We start from the raw sequence: 16773 nt of genomic DNA on the forward strand, positions 1-16773 counted from the left end.
CATGCGCAGTGCACGACCAAACAATGTTGTCACTGTGCAGCGCTGACTGCCTGCATGGCACAGGGATGGTGCTCCATCCCTATGCTATGCAGGCGATCAGAATAAAAAAAGTGAAATTCCCAGAGTGGGACAAAGTAAAAAAGTGTAAAAACTCCCAGAAAGTGAAAAAAAAATTGTAAAAATATTTAAAAAAAAATAAAAAATATAATCCACCAAAATAAAAATATAATGTACCCATCAATAAATATTATTATGAAAAAAAAGCAAACAAACAATAAAAGTACACATATACATATTTGGTATCGCCGCATCTGGAACGACCTAACCTATCAAACTGTCCCACTAGTTAACCCCTTCAGTGAACATGGTATACAAAATAAATAAAAAACGAAGCAAAAAACAATGCTTTATCATCATACTGCCAAACAAAAAATGGAATAACACACAATCAAAAAGACAAATATAAATAAAAATGGTACCGCTGAAAACGCCATCTTGACCCGCAAAAAACAAGCAGACATACAGCTCCATCGTCCGAAAAATCAAAAAGTTATAGCTTTCAGAATAAAGCGATGCAAAAAAATATTTTTTTCTACAAAATATCTTTTATTGTGTAAAAGCGCCAAAACATAGAAAAACGATATAAATGTGGTACCACTGTAAACGTACTGACCCAAAGAATAAATCTGCCTTATCACTTTACCAGACGTGGAACAGAATAAAAAAAAAAAAAAATTCCTGAACTGGTGTTTTTTGTTTGTTCTGCCTCCCAAAAATCGGAATAGAAAGCGATCAAAAAATGTCACGTGCCTGAAAATGGCACCAATAAAAACGTCAACTCATCCTGCAAAAAACAATCACATGACTCTGTCTGCCAAAATATGGAAAAATGATAGCTCTCAAAATATGGCGATGCAAAAACTAGATTTTACAAAAAATGCGTCTTTTATTGTGTGAGAGCTGTCAATCATAAAAACCCCATATGATTCTGGTATCGCTGTAATCGCACTGACCCGAAGTATAAAGTCGTTTAATCACTTATACCGCACGAGGAACGGCGTAAAAAATAAACTCTCGGGTTAGGGTTGTGCTAGGGTTAGGGCTGTGCTAGGGTTAGGGCTGGGCTAGGGTTAGGGCTGGGGTTGGGGTTAGGGTTGTGATGGGGTTGGGATTTTTTTCAAAAGTAAGACAAAAAGATGACAATATGGTGACTAGTGTTGAGCGCAAGTGCTCGCTACTTGAGTTTGCATCGGGTGCTGTGGTATGAATTGAGTATCGTGGGTATTTGAGTGACATGCTCGAGTCTCCGCCCCATATGCTTCACGGCCAAAAAAACTTTGTGGGGCTTACCTGCCATGCAAGAGCGATCCCCGCATGTTTTTTTGGGGGTGTCTAATAACCGTGAAACATATGGGGCAGGGACTCGAGCATGTCACTCGAGCACACACAGTACATGGTGCATACCTGAGTACCCGATGCAAACTCAAGTAGCGAGCACTTGCGCTCAAGACTAATGACAACTTATTCAATATGATGACCTAATGTTATCAAATTCTGTGTCGTACCTCTGGGTTCAAAATGTTCACTATACCCCATTGATAAAATCCTTGAGGGGTCTAGTTTCCAAAATGGGGTCACTTGTGGGTGTTTCCACTGTTTAGGCACACAGGGGCCCTCCAAACGCGACATGGTGTCCGCAAACAAATTGAATGGAAAATCGGCTCAAATTGTTAGCGGACACCATGTTGCGTTTGGAGAGCCCCTGTGTGCCTAAACATTGGAGCTCCCCAACAAGTGACCCCATTTTGGAAACTAGACCCCCCAAGACACCTACCTAGATGCATAGTGAGCACTTGGAACCCCCAGGTGCTTCACAAATTGATTTGTAAAAATGAAAAAGTGGAAAAAAAATACTTTTTCATTTTTAAGAATCAATTTGTGAAGCATCTTGGGGTTCCAAGTGCTCACTATGCATCTAGATATGTGCCTTGGGAGGTCTAGTTTCCAAAATGGGGTCACTTGTGGGGGAGCTCCAATGTTTAGACACACAGGGGATCTCCAAACCCGACATGGTTCCAATTTGTTAGCGGACACCATGTCGCGTTTGGAGAGCCCCTGTGTGCCCAAACATTAGAGCTCCCCCACAAGTGACCCAATTTTGGAAACTAGACCCCCAAAGTCACTGATCTAGATGCATAGTGAGCACTTGGAACCCCCAGGTGCATCACAAATTAATCTGTAAAAATAAAAAAGTGTTTTTTTTTCCACTTTTTCATTTTTACAAATCAATTTGTGAAGCACCTGGGGGTTCCAAGTGCTCACTTTCATCTAGATAGGTTCCTTGGGGGGTATAGTTTCTAAAATGGGGTCACTTGTGGGGGAGCTCCAATTTTTAGGCACACAGCGGCTCTCCAAACGCAACCTGGTGTCCACTAACAATTTGAGCCGATTTTCCATTCAATTTGTTAGCGGACACCATGTCGCGTTTGGAGAGCCCCTGTGTGCCTAAACATTGGAGCTCCCCCACTAGTGACCCCATTTTAGAAACTAGACCCCCCAAGGCACCTATCTAGATGCATAATGAGCACTTGGAACCCCCAGGTGCTTCACAAATTCATTTGTAAAAATGAAAAATTGAAAAAAATATATATCTTTTCATTTTTACGGATTAATTTTTGAAGCACCTGGGGGTTCAAAATGCTCACCACCCATCTAGATAAGTTCCCAGGGGGGTCTAGTTTCCAAAATCGTGTCCCTTGTGGGGGGTTTCCACTGTTTAGGCACATCACGGGCTCTCCAAACGCAAAATGGCATCCGCTAATTATTTAAGCAAATTTTACAATCGAAAATTCAAATGGTGCTCCTTCTCTTCCGAGCCCTTCCGTGTGCCCAAACAGTGTTTTTTCCCCACATATGGGGTATCTGCGTGCCCATGGGAAATTGCACAACAAATTTTGGGGTCCATTTTTTCCTGTTACCCCTGCGAAAATAAAAAAAATTGGGTCTAAAGTAACATTTTTGTGAAAAAAGTTAAATGTAAATTTTTTTCTTCCACAATCCAAAAACTCCTGTGAAGCACCTGAAGGGTTAATAAAGTTCTTGAATGTGGTTTTGAGCACCTTGAGCGGTGCAGTTTTTAGAATGTTGTCACTTTTGGGTATTTTCTGTCATAAAGACCTCTCAAAGTGACTTCAAATGTGATGTGGTCCCTAGAAAAATGGTTTTGCAAATTTTGTTGGAAAAATGAGAAATCGTTGGTCAATTTTAACACTTATAGCTCCATAAAAAAAAAAATTTGGTTTCAAAATTGTGCTGATGTAAAGTAGACATGTGGGAAGTGTTAATTATTAACTATTTTGTGTGACATATCTCTCTGATTTTAGGGCATAAAAATTCAAATTTTCAAAATTGCAAAATTTTCAAAATTTTCGCCAAATTTCATTTTTTTTCACAAATAAACGCAAGTGATATCAAAGAAATTTTACCACAATCATGAAGTACAATATGTCATGAAAAAACAATCTCAGAATCAGGGGGATCCGTTGAAGCGTTCCAGAGTAATTACCTCATAAAATGACAGTGGTCAGAATTGTAAAAATTGGCCTGGTCATTAACGTGCAAACCAACTTGGGTTGCAAAGGGGTTAAACTTCACCAGAAATCCGAGAACAATGGGAGAGTTATACAGACTTATCTAAAAAACAATAACATTCCGATAACAATGGGAGAATTCAAAAGCATTTATAAACTTCAGAAGAATTTCGAGAACATTGGGAGAGTTCCAACGCATTTTTAAACTTCAGCAGAATTCCGAGAACAATTGCAGAGCTCTACAGACTTATTTAAAAAACTATAACATTCAGAGAACAATGGGATGGTTCCAAAGCATATTTAAACATCAGCAGAACTCAAAGAGCAATGGTAGAGCTACAGCACATTTTTAAACTTCAACAGAATTCCGAGAAGAATGGGAGAGTTCCAAGGCATTTTTAAACATTAGCAGAATTCCGAGAACAATGGGAGAGTTCCAAAGAATTTTTAAACTTCAGCAGAATTCTGAGAACAATGGGAGAGTTCCACAGCATTTTTAAACTTCAGCAGAATTCTGACAAAAATGGGAGAGTTCCAAAGCATTTTTACCTTCAGCAGAATTGCAAGAACAATGGGAGTGCATCAAGGCATTTTTAAATTTCAGTAGAATTCCGAGAACAATGGGAGAGTTCTACAGATTAATTCAAAAAACAATTACATTCTGAGAAGAATGGGAGCGTTCCAAAGCATTTTTACACTTCATCAGAATTCTGAGAACAATGGGAGAGTTCCAAAGCATTTTTAAACTTCAGCAGAATTCCGAGAACAATGGGAGAGCTCTACAGATGTATTTCAAAAAACCATAGTGTTCCGTGAACAATGGGAGAGTTCCAAAGCAATTTCTAAATTCGGAAGAATTCTGATAACAATTGGAGAGTTCTACAGACTTATTTAAAAAACAATAACATTCGGAGAACAATGGGAGAGTTGCAAAGCATTTTTAAACTTCATCAGAATTCCAAAAACAATGGGAGAGTTCCAAAGCATTTTTAAACTACATCATAATTCCGAGAACAATGGGAGTGTTCCAAAGCATTTTTAAACTTCATCAGAAATCCGAAAACAATGGGAGAGTTCCAAAGCATTTTTAATTTTCATCAGAATTCCGAGAACAATGGGAGAATTTTACAGACGTATTTCAAGAAACAATAACATTCCGAGAACAATGGGAGAATTCCAAAGCAATTTTTAAATACAGCAGAATTCTGAGAACAATTAGAGATTTCTACAGACTTATTTAAAAACAATAACATTCCAATAACAATGGTATAGTTCCAAAGCATTTTTAAACTTCAGAAGAATTCCGAGCACAATGGAAGAGTTCCAAAGCATTTTTAAACTTCAGCAGCATTCCGAGAACAATCTAAGAATTCTATAGACTTATTTAAAAAACAAATACATTCCAAGAACAGTGGGTGAGTTCCAAAGCATTTTTAAACTTCAGGAGAATTCCGAGCACAATGGAAGAGTTCCAAAGCATTTTTCAACTTCACCAGATTCCGAGAACAATGGAATAGTTCTACAGACTTTTTTAAAAAATCAATAACATTCTGAGAACAATGGGAGAGTTCTACAGACTTATTTAAAAAACAATAACATTCCAAGAACAAAGGGAGAGTTCCAAATCTTTTTTAAAAGTAAGTAGAATTCCAAGAACAATGGGAGAGTTCCAAGGCATTTTTAAACTTCAGCAGAATTCCGAAAACAAAGGGAGAGTTCCAAGGCATTTTTAAACTTCAGCAGAATTCCGAGAACAATGGGAGAGTTCTACAGACTAATTTAAAAAACAATAACATTCCGAGAACAAAGGGAGAGTTGCAAAGCATTTTTAAACTTCAGCAGAATTTCGAGCACAATGGAAGAGTTCCAAAGCATTTTTAAACTTCATCAGAATTCCGAGAACAATGGGAGAGTTTTACAGACTAATTTAAAAAACCATAACATTCCGAGAACAATGGGAGAGTTGCAAAGCATTTTTAAGCTTCAGCAGAATTTCGAGCGCAATGGAAGAGTTCCAAAGCATCTTTAAACTTCATCAGAATTCCGAAAACAATGGGAGAGTTCCAAAGCATTTTTAAACTTCATCATAACTCCGAGAACAATGGGAGTGTTCCAAAGCATTTTTAAACTTCATCAGAATTCCGAAAACTATGGGAGAGTTCCAAAGCATTTTTAAACTTCATCAGAATTCCGAGAACAATGGGCGAATTCTACAGATGTATTTCAAGAAACAATAACATTCTGAGAACAATGGGAGAGTTCCAAAGCAATTTTTAAATACAGCAGAATTCTGAGAACAATTAGAGATTTCTACAGACTTTTAAAAGCATTTTAAAACTTCAGCAGAATTCCAAGCACAATGGAAGAGTTCCAAATCATTTTTAAACTTCAGCAGAATTTCGAGAACAATGTAAGAATTCTATAGACTTATTTAAAAAACAAATACATTTCAAGAACAATGGGTGAGTTCCAAAGCATTTTTCAACTTCACCAGAATCCGAGAACAATGGAATAGTTCTACAGACTTTTTTAAAAAATCAATAACATTCCGAGAACAATGGGAGAGTTCTACAGACTTATTTAAAAAACAATAACATTCCAAGAACAATGGGAGAGTTCCAAATCATTTTTAAACTTCAGCAAAATTCCAAAAACAAAGGGAGAGTTCCAAGGCATTTTTAAACTTCAGCAGAATTCCGAGAACAATGGGAGAGTTCTACAGACTAATTTAAAAAACAGTAACATTCCGAGAACAAAGGGAGAGTTGCAAAGCATTTTTAAACTTCATCAGAATTCCGAGAACAATGGGAGAGTTCTACAGACTAATTTAAAAAACCATAACATTCTGAGAACAATGGGAGAGTTCCAAAGCATCTTTAAACTTCATCAGAATTCCGAAAACAATGGGAGAGTTCCAAAGCATTTTAAACTTCATCATAATTCCGAGAACAATGGGAGTGTTCCAAAGCATTTTTAAACTTCATCAGAATTCCGAAAACTATGGGAGAGTTCCAAAGCATTTTTAAACTTCATCACAATTCCAAGAACAATGGGAGAGCTCTACAGAGTTATTTAAAAAAAACTATAACATTCCGAGAACAAAGGGAGAGTTCCATAGCATATTTAAATATCAGCAGAATTACAAGGACAATGGGAGAGTTCCACAGCTTTTTTAAACTTCAGCAGAATTCTGAGAAAAATGGGAGAGTTCCAAAGCATTTTTAAACTTCAGCAGAATTGCGAGAACAATGGGAGTGCATCATGGCATTTTTAAATTTCAGTAGAATTCCGAGAACAATGGGAGAGTTCTACAGACGTATTTTAAAAAAACATAACGTTCCGAGAACAATGGGAGAGTTCCAAAGCAATTTCTAATTTCGGCAGAATTCTAAAAACAATTGGAGCGTTCTATAGACTTATTTAAAAAACAATGACATTCCAATAACAATGGGAGAGTTCCAAAGCATTTCTAAACTTCAGGAGACTTCCGAGCACAATGGAAGAGTTCCAAAGCATTTTTAAACTTCACCAGAATTCCGAGAACAATGGGGAGTTCTACAGACTTATTTAAAAAACAATAACATTCCAAGAACAATGGGAGAGTTCCAAATCATTCTTAAAAGTAAGCAGAATTCCGAGAACAATGGGAGAGATCCAAGGCATTTTTAAACTTCAGCAGAATTCCGAGAACATTGGGAGAGTTCTACAGACTAATGTAAAAAACAATAACATTCCGAGAACAATGGCAGAGTTGCAAAGCATTTTTAAATTTCAACAGAATTCCGAGCACAATGGAAGAGTTCCAAAGCATTTTTAAACTTCATCAGAATTCCGAGAACAATGGGAGAGTTCTACAGACTAATTTAAAAAACCATAACATTCCGAGAACAATAGGAGAGTTCCAAACCATCTTTAAACTTCATCAGAATTCCAAAAACAATGGGAGAGTTCCAAACCATTTTTAAACTTCATCATTATTCCGAGAACAATGGGAGTGTTCCAATGCATTTTTAAACTTCATCAGAAATCCGAAAACAATGGGAGAGTTCCAAAGCATTTTTAAACTTCATCAGAATTCCGAGAACAATGGGAGAATTTTACAGATGTATTTCAAGAAACAATAACATTCCGAGACCAATGGGAGAGTTCCAAAGCAATTTTTAAATACAGCAGAATTCTGAGAACAATTAGAGATTTCTACAGACTTATTTAAAAACAATAACATTCCAATAACAATGGCAGAGTTCCAAAGCATTTTTATACTTCAGCAAAATTCCGAGCACAATGGAAGAGTTCCAAAGCATTTTTAAACTTCATCAGAATTCCGAGAACAATGGGAGAGTTCTACAGACTCATTTAAAAAAACATAACATTCCGAGAACAATGGGAGAGTTCCAAAGCATCTTTAAACTTCATCATAATTCCGTGAACAATGGCAGTGTTCCAAAGCATTTTTAAACTTCATCAGAATTCCAAAAACTATGGGAGAGTTCCAAAGCATTTTTAAGCTTCATCAGAATTCTGAGAACAATGGGAGAATTCTACAGATGTATTTCAAGAAACAATAACATTCCGAGAACAATGGGAGAGTTCCAAAGCAATTTTTAAATACAGCAGAATTCTGAGAACAATTAGAGATTTCTACAGACTTATGTAAAAAACAATAACATTCCAATAACAATGGGAGAGTTCCAAAGCATTTTTAAACTACAGCATTATTCCGAGAACAATGGGAGAGTTCTACGGACTAATTTAAAAAACAATAACATTCCGAGAACAATGGGAGTGTTCCAAAGCAATTTTAAATGTCAGTAGAATTCCGACAACAATGGGAGAGTTCCAAAGCATTTCTAAACTTCAGCAGAATTCCAAGAACAATGGGAGAGCTCTACAGCTCTACAGAGATATTTAAAAAAAACTATAACATTCCGAGAACAAAGGGAGGGTTCCAAAGCATATTTGAACATCAGCAGAATTACGAGGACAATGAGAGAGTTCCACAGCATTTTTAAACTTCAGCAAAATTCTGAGAAAAATGGGAGAGTTCCAAAGCATTTTTAAACTTCAGCAGAATTGCAAGAACAATGGGAGTGCATCAAGGCATTTTTAAATTTCAGTAGAATTCCGAGAACAATGGGAGAGTTCTACAGATAAATTCAAAAAACAATAACATTCTGAGAAGAATGGGTGCGTTCCAAAGCATTTTTACACTTCATCACAATTCCAAGAACAATGGGAGTGCTCTACAGCCTAATTTAAAAAAACTATAACATTCCGAGAACAAAGGGAGAGTTCCAAAGCATATTTAAACATCAGCAGAATTACAAGGACAATGGGAGAGTTCCACAGCATTTTTAAACTTCAGCAGAATTCTGAGAAAAATGGGAGAGTTCCAAAGCATTTTTAAACTTCAGCAGAATTGCGAGAACAATGGGAGTGCATCAAGGCATTTTTAAATTTCAGTAGAATTCCGAGAACAATGGGAGAGTTCTACAGACGTATTTCAAAAAACCATAACGTTCCGAGAACAATGGGAGAGTTCCAAAGCAATTTCTATTTTCGGCAGAATTCTGAAAACAATGGGAGAGTTCTATAGACTTATTTAAAAAACTATGACATTCCAATAACAATGGGAGAGTTCCAAAGCATTTCTAAACTTCAGGAGACTTCCAAGCACAATGGAAGAGTTCCAAAGCATTTTTAAACTTCACCAGAATTCCGAGAACAATGGGGAGTTCTACAGACTTATATAAAAAACAATAACATTCAAAGAACAATGGGAGAGTTCCAAATCATTCTTAAAAGTAAGCAGAATTCTGAGAACAATGGGAGAGTTCCAAGGCATTTTTAAACTTCAGCAGAATTCCGTGAACATTGGGAGAGCTCTACAGACTAATGTAAAAAACAATAACATTCCGAGAACAATGGGAGAGTTGCAAAGCATTTTTAAACTTCAACAGGATTCCGAGCACAATGGAAGAGTTCAAAAGCATTTTTAAACTTCATCAGAATTCCGAGAACAATGGGAGAGTTCTACAGACTAATTTAAAAAACCATAACATTCCGAGAACAATAGGAGAGTTCCAAAGCATCTTTAAACTTCATCAGAATTCAAAAAACAATGGGAGAGTTCCAAACCATTTTTAAACTTCATCATTATTCCGAGAACAATGGGAGAGTTCCAAGGCATTTTTAAACTTCAGCAGAATTCCGAGAACATTGGGAGAGTTCTACAGACTAATGTAAAAAACAATAACATTCCGAGAACAATGGGAGAGTTGCAAAGCATTTTTAAACTTCAACAGAATTCCGAGCACAATGGAAGAGTTCCAAAGCATTTTTAAATTTCATCAGAATTCCGAGAACAATGGGAGAGTTCTACAGACTAATTTAAAAAACCATAACATTCCGAGAACAATAGGAGAGTTCCAAAGCATCTTTAAACTTGATCAGAATTCCAAAAACAATGGGAGAGTTCCAAACCATTTTTAAACTTCATCAATATTCCGAGAACAATGGGAGTGTTTCAAAGCATTTTTAAACTTCATCAGAAATTCGAAAACAATGGGAGAGTTCCAAAGCATTTTTAAACTTCATCAGAATTCCGAGAACAATGGGAGAATTTTACAGATGTATTTCAAGAAACAATAACATTCCGAGAACAATGGGAGAGTTCCAAAGCAATTTTTAAATACAGCAGAATTCTGAGAACAATTAGAGATTTATTCAGACTTATTTAAAAACAATAACATTCCAATAACAATGGCAGAGTTCCAAAGTTTTTTAAACTTCAGCAGCATTCCGAGCACAATGGAAGAGTTACAAAGCTTTTTTAAACTTCAACAGAATTCCGAGAACAATGGGAGAGTTCTACAGACTCATTTAAAAAACCATGACATTCCGAGAACAATGGGAGAGTTCCAAAGCATCTTTAAACTTCATCAGAATTCCGAAAACAATGGGAGGGTTCCAAAGCATTTTTAAACTTCATCATAATTCCGAGAACAATGGCAGAGTTCCAAAGCATTTTTAAATTTCATCAGAATTCCGAAAACTATGGGAGAGTTCCAAAGCATTTTTAAACTTCATCAGAATTCCAAGAACAATGGGAGAATTCTACAGATGTATTTCAAGAAACAATAACATTCCGAGAACAATGGGAGAGTTCCAAAGCAATTTTTAAATATAGCAGAATTCTGAGAACAATTAGAGATTTCTACAGACTTATTTAAAAAACAATAACATTCCAATAACAATGGGAGAGTTCTAAAGCATTTTTAAACTACAGCATTATTCCGAGAACAATGGGAGCGTTCTACGGACTAATTTAAAAAACAATAACATTCCGAGAACAATGGGAGAGTTCCAAAGCATTTTTAAATGTCAGCAGAATTCCGACAACAATGGGAGAGTTCCAAAGCATTTCTAAACTTCAGCAGAATTCCAAGAACAATGGGAGAGCTCTACAGAGATATTTAAAAAAACTATAACATTCCGAGAACAAAGGGAGAGTTCCAAAGCATATTTGAACATCAGCAGAATTACATGGACAATGGAAGAGTTCCACAGCATTTTTAAACTTCAGCAGAATTCTGAGAAAAATGGGAGAGTTGCAAAGCATTTTTAAACTTCAGCAGAATTGCGAGAACAATGGGAGTGCATCAAGGCATTTTTAAATTTCAGTAGAATTCCGAGAACAATGGGAGAGTTCTACAGATAAATTCAAAAAACAATAACATTCTGAGAAGAATGGGTGCGTTCCAAAGCATTTTTACACTTCATCACAATTCCAAGAACAATGGGAGAGCTCTACAGAGTTATCTAAAAAAAACTATAACATTCCGAGAACAAAGGGAGAGTTCCAAAGCATATTTAAACATCAGCAGAATTACAAGGACAATGGGAGAGTTCCACAGCATTTTTAAAATCAGCAGAATTCTGAGAAAAATGGGAGAGTTCCAAAGCATTTTTAAACTTCAGCAGAATTGCAAGAACAATGGGAGTGCATCAAGGCATTTTTAAATTTCAGTAGAATTCCGAGAACAATGGGAGAGTTCCAAAGCAATTTCTAATTTCGGCAGAATTCTGAAAACAATTGGAGAGTTCTATAGACTTATTTAAAAAACAATGACGTTCCAAAGCATTTATAAACTTCAGGAGACTTCCAAGCACAATGGAAGAGTTCAAAAGCATTTTTAAACTTCACCAGAATTCCGAGAACAATGGGAGAATTCTACAGATGTATTTCAAGAAACAATAACATTCCGAGAACAATGGGAGAGTTCCAAAGCAATTTTTAAATATAGCAGAATTCTGAGAACAATTAGAGATTTCTACAGACTTATTTAAAAAACAATAACATTCCAATAACAATGGGAGAGTTCTAAAGCATTTTTAAACTACAGCATTATTCCGAGAACAATGGGAGCGTTCTACGGACTAATTTAAAAAACAATAACATTCCGAGAACAATGGGAGAGTTCCAAAGCATTTTTAAATGTCAGCAGAATTCCGACAACAATGGGAGAGTTCCAAAGCATTTCTAAACTTCAGCAGAATTCCAAGAACAATGGGAGAGCTCTACAGAGATATTTAAAAAAACTATAACATTCCGAGAACAAAGGGAGAGTTCCAAAGCATATTTGAACATCAGCAGAATTACATGGACAATGGAAGAGTTCCACAGCATTTTTAAACTTCAGCAGAATTCTGAGAAAAATGGGAGAGTTCCAAAGCATTTTTAAACTTCAGCAGAATTGCGAGAACAATGGGAGTGCATCAAGGCATTTTTAAATTTCAGTAGAATTCCGAGAACAATGGGAGAGTTCTACAGATAAATTCAAAAAACAATAACATTCTGAGAAGAATGGGTGCGTTCCAAAGCATTTTTACACTTCATCACAATTCCAAGAACAGTGGGAAAGCTCTACAGAGTTATCTAAAAAAAACTATAACATTCCGAGAACAAAGGGAGAGTTCCAAAGCATATTTAAACATCAGCAGAATTACAAGGACAATGGGAGAGTTCCACAGCATTTTTAAACTTCAGCAGAATTCTGAGAAAAATGGGAGAGTTCCAAAGCATTTTTAAACTTCAGCAGAATTGCGATAACAATGGGAGTGCATCAATGCATTTTTAAATTTCAGTAGAATTCCGAGAACAATGGGAGAGTTCCAAAGCAATTTCTAATTTCGGCAGAATTCTGAAAACAATTGGAGAGTTCTATAGACTTATTTAAAAAACAATGACGTTCCAAAGCATTTCTAAACTTCAGGAGACTTCCAAGCACAATGGAAGAGTTCCAAAGCATTTTTAAACTTCACCAGAATTCCGAGAACAATGGGGAGTTCTACAGACTTTTTTAAAAAACAATAACATTCAAAGAACAATGGGAGAGTTCCAAATCATTCTTAAAAGTAAGCAAAATTCTGAGAACAATGGGAGAGTTCCAAGGCATTTTTAAACTTCAGCAGAATACCGAGAACATTGGGAGAGTTCTACAGACTAATGTAAAAACAATAACATTCCGAGAACAATGGGAGAGTTGCAAAGCATTTTTAAACTTCAACAGGATTCCGAGCACAATGGAAGAGTTCCAAAGCATTTTTAAACTTCATCAGAATTCCGAGAACAATGGGAGAGTTCTACAGACTAATTTAAAAAACAATAACATTCCGAGAACAATAGGAGAGTTCCAAAGCATCTTTAAACTTCATCAGAATTCCAAAAACAATGGGAGAGTTCCAAACCATTTTTAAACTTCATCATTATTCCGAGAACAATGGGAGTGTTCCAAAGCATTTTTAAACTTCATCAGAAATCCAAAAACAATGGGAGAGTTCCAAAGCATTTTTAAACTTCATCAGAATTCTGAGAACAATGGGAGAATTTTACAGATGTATTTCAAGAAACAATAACATTCCGAGAAAAATAGGAGAGTTCCAAAGCGATTTTTAAATACAGCAGAATTCTGAGAACAATTAGAGATTTCTACAGACTTATTTAAAAACAATAACATTCCAATAACAATGGCAGAGTTCCAAAGCATTTTTAAACTTCAGCAGAATTCCGAGCACAATGGAAGAGTTCCAAAGCATTTTTAAACTTCATCAGAATTCCGAGAACAATGGGAGAGTTCTACAGACTCATTTAAAAAACCATAACATTCCGAGAACAATGGGAGAGTTCCAAAGCATCTTTAAACTTCATCAGAATTCCGAAAACAATGGGAGGGTTCCAAAGCATTTTTAAACTTCATCATAATTCTGAGAACATTGGCAGTGTTCCAAAGCATTTTTAAACTTCATCAGAATTCCGAAAACTATGGGAGAGTTCCACAGCATTTTTAAACTTCATCAGAATTCCGAGAACAATGGGAGAATTCTACAGATGTATTTCAAGAAACAATAACATTCCGAGAACAATGGGAGAGTTCCAAAGCAATTTTTAAATATAGCAGAATTCTGAGAACAATTAGAGATTTCTACAGACTTATTTAAAAAACAATAACATTCCAATAACAATGGGAGAGTTCTAAAGCATTTTTAAACTACAGCATTATTCCGAGAACAATGGGAGCGTTCTACGGACTAATTTAAAAAACAATAACATTCCGAGAACAATGGGAGAGTTCCAAAGCATTTTTAAATGTCAGCAGAATTCCGACAACAATGGGAGAGTTCCAAAGCATTTCTAAACTTCAGCAGAATTCCAAGAACAATGGGAGAGCTCTACAGAGATATTTAAAAAAACTATAACATTCCGAGAACAAAGGGAGAGTTCCAAAGCATATTTGAACATCAGCAGAATTACATGGACAATGGAAGAGTTCCACAGCATTTTTAAACTTCAGCAGAATTCTGAGAAAAATGGGAGAGTTCCAAAGCATTTTTAAACTTCAGCAGAATTGCGAGAACAATGGGAGTGCATCAAGGCATTTTTAAATTTCAGTAGAATTCCGAGAACAATGGGAGAGTTCTACAGATAAATTCAAAAAACAATAACATTCTGAGAAGAATGGGTGCGTTCCAAAGCATTTTTACACTTCATCACAATTCCAAGAACAATCGGAGAGCTCTACAGAGTTATCTAAAAAAAACTATAACATTCCGAGAACAAAGGGAGAGTTCCAAAGCATATTTAAACATCAGCAGAATTACAAGGACAATGGGAGAGTTCCACAGCATTTTTAAACTTCAGCAGAATTCTGAGAAAAATGGGAGAGTTCCAAAGCATTTTTAAACTTCAGCAGAATTGCGATAACAATGCGAGTGCATCAATGCATTTTTAAATTTCAGTAGAATTCCGAGAACAATGGGAGAGTTCCAAAGCAATTTCTAATTTCGGCAGAATTCTGAAAACAATTGGAGAGTTCTATAGACTTATTTAAAAAACAATGACGTTCCAAAGCATTTCTAAACTTCAGGAGACTTCCAAGCACAATGGAAGAGTTCCAAAGCATTTTTAAACTTCACCAGAATTCCGAGAACAATGGGGAGTTCTACAGACTTTTTTAAAAAACAATAACATTCAAAGAACAATGGGAGAGTTCCAAATCATTCTTAAAAGTAAGCAAAATTCTGAGAACAATGGGAGAGTTCCAAGGCATTTTTAAACTTCAGCAGAATACCGAGAACATTGGGAGAGTTCTACAGACTAATGTAAAAAACAATAACATTCCGAGAACAATGGGAGAGTTGCAAAGCATTTTTAAACTTCAACAGGATTCCGAGCACAATGGAAGAGTTCCAAAGCATTTTTAAACTTCATCAGAATTCCGAGAACAATGGGAGAGTTCTACAGACTAATTTAAAAAACCATAACATTCCGAGAACAATAGGAGAGTTCCAAAGCATCTTTAAACTTCATCAGAATTCCAAAAACAATGGGAGAGTTCCAAACCATTTTTAAACTTCATCATTATTCCGAGAACAATGGGAGTGTTCCAAAGCATTTTTAAACTTCATCAGAAATCCGAAAACAATGGGAGAGTTCCAAAGCATTTTTAAACTTCATCAGAATTCTGAGAACAATGGGAGAATTTTACAGATGTATTTCAAGAAACAATAACATTCCGAGAACAATGGGAGAGTTCCAAATCGATTTTTAAATACAGCAGAATTCTGAGAACAATTAGAGATTTCTACAGACTTATTTAAAAACAATAACATTCCAATAACAATGGCAGAGTTCCAAAGCATTTTTAAACTTCAGCAGAATTCCGAGCACAATGGAAGAGTTCCAAAGCATTTTTAAACTTCATCAGAATTCCGAGAACAATGGGAGAGTTCTACAGACTCATTTAAAAAACCATAACATTCCGAGAACAATGGGAGAGTTCCAAAGCATCTTTAAACTTCATCAGAATTCCGAAAACAATGGGAGGGTTCCAAAGCATTTTTAAACTTCATCATAATTCTGAGAACATTGGCAGTGTTCCAAAGCATTTTTAAACTTCATCAGAATTCCGAAAACTATGGGAGAGTTCCACAGCATTTTTAAACTTCATCAGAATTCCGAGAACAATGGGAGAATTCTACAGATGTATTTCAAGAAACAATAACATTCCGAGAACAATGGGAGAGTTCCAAAGCAATTTTTAAATACAGCAGAATTCTGAGAACAATTAGAGATTTCTACAGACTTATTTAAAAAACAATAACATTCCAATAACAATGGGAGAGTTCCAAAGCATTTTTAAACTTCAGCAGAATTCCGAGAACAATATAAGGATTCTATAGACTTATTTAAAAAACAAATACATTCCAAGAACAATGGGTGAGTTCCAAAGCATTTTTAAACTACAGCATTATTCCGAGAACAATGGGAGAGTTCTACGGACTAATTTAAAAAACAATAACATTCCGAGAACAATGGGAGAGTTCTAAAGCATTTTTAAACTTCATCAGAATTCCGAGAACAATGGGAGAATTCCACAAATGTATTTCAAGAAACAATAACATTCCGAGAACAATGGGAGAGTTCCAAAGCAATTTTTAAATATAGCAGAATTCTGAGAACAATTAGAGATTTCTACAGACTTATTTAAAAAACAATAACATTCCAATAACAATGGGAGAGTTCTAAAGCATTTTTAAACTACAGCATTATTCCGAGAACAATGGGAGCATTCTACGGACTAATTTAAAAAACAATAACATTCCGAGAACAATGGGAGAGTTC

Source organism: Phyllobates terribilis, unplaced genomic scaffold, assembly GCF_046119375.1.
Source record: "Phyllobates terribilis strain yellow unplaced genomic scaffold, ASM4611937v1 Scaffold_13__5_contigs__length_258822181, whole genome shotgun sequence".
Taxonomy (NCBI): Eukaryota; Metazoa; Chordata; class Amphibia; order Anura; family Dendrobatidae; genus Phyllobates; species Phyllobates terribilis.